Source organism: Chanos chanos, chromosome 15 (genome assembly GCF_902362185.1).
Source record: "Chanos chanos chromosome 15, fChaCha1.1, whole genome shotgun sequence".
In the NCBI taxonomy this organism is placed as follows: domain Eukaryota; kingdom Metazoa; phylum Chordata; class Actinopteri; order Gonorynchiformes; family Chanidae; genus Chanos; species Chanos chanos.
Genome location: NC_044509.1, coordinates 19,651,712 through 19,658,056, shown reverse-complemented (window position 1 = coordinate 19,658,056; position 6,345 = coordinate 19,651,712).

Sequence of the window (6,345 nt, the reverse complement as noted above, 5' to 3'; positions counted from 1 at the left end):
TAACTTTTTTTCTGAAGGTCACAGAGACTTGGAACCGGTGTCCAACCAGGGGTTTTGGAGGACGCCCTTTCCAACGGTACCAGCCCCGAGTTTGTGCGACAAGCAGAGGTGTTCTTTTGGTCGGCAGACTTGGTGTTTGTTGTATTTGGTTGTGTTTTAGGGTTAGGAGTGGAATGAAATTGGGATTGAAAGTGTTGTTAGGGTTAAAGACTTGGACAGAAAGAAAAAGGGTTAAGGTTAGGGTTAGGGATTGGTAAGGGTTCCATGTAAAAGTGTATTATGAGACTGTCTAGGGTTAGGGTTAAGGTGAGAATTGATGGTCATTTAAGGCCAGAACTGAAATTGGGTTAGGGTTAGGGTGAGGTTAGGGTTAGGGATAGGTTAGGGTTAGGGTTAAATCTAAGTTTTAGGGTTCGGGTTAGGGTTCGGGTTAGGGTTAGGGTTAGGGTTAGGGTTAGGGTTAGGGTTAGGGTTAGGGTTAGGGTTAGGGTTAGGGTTAGGGTTAGGGTTAGGGTTAGGGTTAGGGTTAGGATAAGGGATGAAAACCACTCCAAGGTCGTCCCTCGGCCAATAACTTTTTTTCTGAAGGTGGTAGAGACTTGGAACCCGTGTCCGCCTGGGGGTTTTGGAGGATGCCCTTTCCAATGGTAGCAGTCCCGAGTGTCTAGGACAAGGGGAAGTGCCCGAAAGCTCCGTGGAGGCCATTTCAAAGTCATCCCTCGGTCAATAACTTTTTTTCTGAAGGTCACAGAGACTTGGAACCGGTGTCCAACCAGGGGTTTTGGAGGACGCCCTTTCCAACGGTACCAGCCCCGAGTTTGTGCGACAAGCAGAGGTGTTCTTTTGGTCGGCAGACTTGGTGTTTGTTGTATTTGGTTGTGTTTTAGGGTTAGGAGTGGAATGAAATTGGGATTGAAAGTGTTGTTAGGGTTAAAGACTTGGACAGAAAGAAAAAGGGTTAAGGTTAGGGTTAGGGATTGGTAAGGGTTCCATGTAAAAGTGTATTATGAGACTGTCTAGGGTTAGGGTTAAGGTGAGAATTGATGGTCATTTAAGGCCAGAACTGAAATTGGGTTAGGGTTAGGGTGAGGTTAGGGTTAGGGATAGGTTAGGGTTAGGGTTAAATCTAAGTTTTAGGGTTAGGGTTAGGGTTAGGGTTAGGGTTAGGGTCAGGGTCAGGGTTAGGGTTAGGATAAGGGATGAAAACCACTCCAAGGTCATCCCTCGGCCAATAACTTTTTTTCTGAAGGTGGTAGAGACTTGGAACCCGTGTCCGCCTGGGGGTTTTCGAGGATGCCCTTTCCAACGGTAGCATTCCCGAGTGTCTAGGACAAGGGGAAGTGCCCGAAAGCTCCGTGGAGGCCATTTCAAAGTCATCCCTCGGTCAATAACTTTTTTTCTGAAGGTCACAGAGACTTGGAACCGGTGTCCAACCAGGGGTTTTGGAGGACGCCCTTTCCAACGGTACCAGCCCCGAGTTTGTGCGACAAGCAGAGGTGTTCTTTTGGTCGGCAGACTTGGTGTTTGTTGTATTTGGTTGTGTTTTAGGGTTAGGAGTGGAATGAAATTGGGATTGAAAGTGTTGTTAGGGTTAAAGACTTGGACAGAAAGAAAAAGGGTTAAGGTTAGGGTTAGGGATTGGTAAGGGTTCCATGTAAAAGTGTATTATGAGACTGTCTAGGGTTAGGGTTAGGGTTAGGGTTAGGATAAGGGATGAAAACCACTCCAAGGTCGTCCCTCGGCCAATAACTTTTTTTCTGAAGATGGTAGAGACTTGGAACCCGTGTCCGCCTGGGGGTTTTTGAGGATGCCCTTTCCAACGGTAGCAGTCCCGAGTGTCTAGGACAAGGGGAAGTGCCCGAAAGCTCCGTGGAGGCCATTTCAAAGTCATCCCTCGGTCAATAACTTTTTTTCTGAAGGTCACAGAGACTTGGAACCGGTGTCCAACCAGGGGTTTTGGAGGACGCCCTTTCCAACGGTACCAGCCCCGAGTTTGTGCGACAAGCAGAGGTGTTCTTTTGGTCGGCAGACTTGGTGTTTGTTGTATTTGGTTGTGTTTTAGGGTTAGGAGTGGAATGAAATTGGGATTGAAAGTGTTGTTAGGGTTAAAGACTTGGACAGAAAGAAAAAGGGTTAAGGTTAGGGTTAGGGATTGGTAAGGGTTCCATGTAAAAGTGTATTATGAGACTGTCTAGGGTTAGGGTTAAGGTGAGAATTGATGGTCATTTAAGGCCAGAACTGAAATTGGGTTAGGGTTAGGGTGAGGTTAGGGTTAGGGATAGGTTAGGGTTAGGGTTAAATCTAAGTTTTAGGGTTAGGGTTAGGGTTCGGGTTAGGGTTAGGGTTCGGGTTAGGGTTAGGGTTCGGGTTAGGGTTCGGGTTCTGGTTAGGGTTAGGGTTAGGGTTAGGGTTAGGGTTAGGGTTAGAATAGGATGAAAACCACTCCAAGGTCAGGGTTAGGGTTAGGGTTAGAATAAGGGATGAAAACCACTCCAAGGTCATCCCTCGGCCAATAACTTTTTTTCTGAAGGTAGTAGAGACTTGGAACCAGTGTCCGCCTGGGGGTTTTCGAGGATGCCCTTTCCAACGGTATCAGTCCCGAGTTTCTACGACAACCAGAAGTGCCGGAAACTTCCGCCGGACCCCTTTCAAAGTCATCCCTCAGTCAATAACTTTTTTTCTGAAGGCGGTAGAGACTTGGAATCAATTTCTACATAGGGGTTTTTGAGGATGCCCTTTCCAACGGTAGCAGCCCCGAGTTTAGGGTTAGGGTTAGGGTTAGGGTCAGGGTCAGGGTCAGGGGTTAGGGGTTAGGGTTAGGGTTAGGATAAGGGATGAAAACCACTCCAAGGTCATCCCTCGGCCAATAACTTTTTTTCTGAAGGCGGTAGAGACTTGGAACCCGTGTCCGCCTGAGGGTCTTGGAGGATGCCCTTTCCAATGGTAGCAGTCCCGAGTGTCTAGGACAAGGGGAAGTGCCCGAAAGCTCCGTGGAGGCCATTTCAAAGTCATCCCTCGGTCAATAACTTTTTTTCTGAAGGTCACAGAGACTTGGAACCGGTGTCCAACCAGGGGTTTTGGAGGACGCCCTTTCCAACGGTACCAGCCCCGAGTTTGTGCGACAAGCAGAGGTGTTCTTTTGGTCGGCAGACTTGGTGTTTGTTGTATTTGGTTGTGTTTTAGGGTTAGGAGTGGAATGAAATTGGGATTGAAAGTGTTGTTAGGGTTAAAGACTTGGACAGAAAGAAAAAGGGTTAAGGTTAGGGTTAGGGATTGGTAAGGGTTCCATGTAAAAGTGTATTATGAGACTGTCTAGGGTTAGGGTTAAGGTGAGAATTGATGGTCATTTAAGGCCAGAACTGAAATTGGGTTAGGGTTAGGGTGAGGTTAGGGTTAGGGATAGGTTAGGGTTAGGGTTAAATCTAAGTTTTAGGGTTAGGGTTAGGGTTAGGGTTAGGGTTAGGGTCAGGGTCAGGGTTAGGGTTAGGATAAGGGATGAAAACCACTCCAAGGTCATCCCTCGGCCAATAACTTTTTTTCTGAAGGTGGTAGAGACTTGGAACCCGTGTCCGCCTGGGGGTTTTCGAGGATGCCCTTTCCAACGGTAGCATTCCCGAGTGTCTAGGACAAGGGGAAGTGCCCGAAAGCTCCGTGGAGGCCATTTCAAAGTCATCCCTCGGTCAATAACTTTTTTTCTGAAGGTCACAGAGACTTGGAACCGGTGTCCAACCAGGGGTTTTGGAGGACGCCCTTTCCAACGGTACCAGCCCCGAGTTTGTGCGACAAGCAGAGGTGTTCTTTTGGTCGGCAGACTTGGTGTTTGTTGTATTTGGTTGTGTTTTAGGGTTAGGAGTGGAATGAAATTGGGATTGAAAGTGTTGTTAGGGTTAAAGACTTGGACAGAAAGAAAAAGGGTTAAGGTTAGGGTTAGGGATTGGTAAGGGTTCCATGTAAAAGTGTATTATGAGACTGTCTAGGGTTAGGGTTAGGGTTAGGGTTAGGATAAGGGATGAAAACCACTCCAAGGTCGTCCCTCGGCCAATAACTTTTTTTCTGAAGATGGTAGAGACTTGGAACCCGTGTCCGCCTGGGGGTTTTTGAGGATGCCCTTTCCAATGGTAGCAGTCCCGAGTGTCTAGGACAAGGGGAAGTGCCCGAAAGCTCCGTGGAGGCCATTTCAAAGTCATCCCTCGGTCAATAACTTTTTTTCTGAAGGTCACAGAGACTTGGAACCGGTGTCCAACCAGGGGTTTTGGAGGACGCCCTTTCCAACGGTACCAGCCCCGAGTTTGTGCGACAAGCAGAGGTGTTCTTTTGGTCGGCAGACTTGGTGTTTGTTGTATTTGGTTGTGTTTTAGGGTTAGGAGTGGAATGAAATTGGGATTGAAAGTGTTGTTAGGGTTAAAGACTTGGACAGAAAGAAAAAGGGTTAAGGTTAGGGTTAGGGATTGGTAAGGGTTCCATGTAAAAGTGTATTATGAGACTGTCTAGGGTTAGGGTTAAGGTGAGAATTGATGGTCATTTAAGGCCAGAACTGAAATTGGGTTAGGGTTAGGGTTAGGTTAGGGTTAGGGATAGGTTAGGGTTAGGGTTAAATCTAGTTTTAGGGTTAGGGTTAGGGTTAGGGTTAGGGTTAGGGTTAGGGTTAGGGTTAGGGTTAGGGTTAGGGTTAGGGTTAGGGTTAGGGTTAGGGTTAGGGTTAGGGTTAGGGTTAGGGTTAGGGTTAGGGTTAGGGTTAGGGTTAGGGTTAGGGTTAGGGTTAGGGTTAGGGTTAGGGTTAGGGTTAGGGTTAGGGTTAGGGTTAGGGTTAGGGTTAGGGTTAGGGTTAGGGTTAGGGTTAGGGTTAGGGTTAGGGTTAGGGTTAGGGTTAGGGTTAGGGTTAGGGTTAGGGTTAGGGTTAGGGTTAGGGTTAGGGTTAGGGTTAGGGTTAGGGTTAGGGTTAGGGTTAGGGTTAGGGTTAGGGTTAGGGTTAGGGTTAGGGTTAGGGTTAGGGTTAGGGTTAGGGTTAGGGTTAGGGTTAGGGTTAGGGTTAGGGTTAGGGTTAGGGTTAGGGTTAGGGTTAGGGTTAGGGTTAGGGTTAGGGTTAGGGTTAGGGTTAGGGTTAGGGTTAGGGTTAGGGTTAGGGTTAGGGTTAGGGTTAGGGTTAGGGTTAGGGTTAGGGTTAGGGTTAGGGTTAGGGTTAGGGTTAGGGTTAGGGTTAGGGTTAGGGTTAGGGTTAGGGTTAGGGTTAGGGTTAGGGTTAGGGTTAGGGTTAGGGTTAGGGTTAGGGTTAGGGTTAGGGTTAGGGTTAGGGTTAGGGTTAGGGTTAGGGTTAGGGTTAGGGTTAGGGTTAGGGTTAGGGTTAGGGTTAGGGTTAGGGTTAGGGTTAGGGTTAGGGTTAGGGTTAGGGTTAGGGTTAGGGTTAGGGTTAGGGTTAGGGTTAGGGTTAGGGTTAGGGTTAGGGTTAGGGTTAGGGTTAGGGTTAGGGTTAGGGTTAGGGTTAGGGTTAGGGTTAGGGTTAGGGTTAGGGTTAGGGTTAGGGTTAGGGTTAGGGTTAGGGTTAGGGTTAGGGTTAGGGTTAGGGTTAGGGTTAGGGTTAGGGTTAGGGTTAGGGTTAGGGTTAGGGTTAGGGTTAGGGTTAGGGTTAGGGTTAGGGTTAGGGTTAGGGTTAGGGTTAGGGTTAGGGTTAGGGTTAGGGTTAGGGTTAGGGTTAGGGTTAGGGTTAGGGTTAGGGTTAGGGTTAGGGTTAGGGTTAGGGTTAGGGTTAGGGTTAGGGTTAGGGTTAGGGTTAGGGTTAGGGTTAGGGTTAGGGTTAGGGTTAGGGTTAGGGTTAGGGTTAGGGTTAGGGTTAGGGTTAGGGTTAGGGTTAGGGTTAGGGTTAGGGTTAGGGTTAGGGTTAGGGTTAGGGTTAGGGTTAGGGTTAGGGTTAGGGTTAGGGTTAGGGTTAGGGTTAGGGTTAGGGTTAGGGTTAGGGTTAGGGTTAGGGTTAGGGTTAGGGTTAGGGTTAGGGTTAGGGTTAGGGTTAGGGTTAGGGTTAGGGTTAGGGTTAGGGTTAGGGTTAGGGTTAGGGTTAGGGTTAGGGTTAGGGTTAGGGTTAGGGTTAGGGTTAGGGTTAGGGTTAGGGTTAGGGTTAGGGTTAGGGTTAGGGTTAGGGTTAGGGTTAGGGTTAGGGTTAGGGTTAGGGTTAGGGTTAGGGTTAGGGTTAGGGTTAGGGTTAGGGTTAGGGTTAGGGTTAGGGTTAGGGTTAGGGTTAGGGTTAGGGTTAGGGTTAGGGTTAGGGTTAGGGTTAGGGTTAGGGTTAGGGTTAGGGTTAGGGTTAGGGTTAGGGTTAGGGTTAGGGTTAGGGTTAGGGTTAGGGTTAGGGTT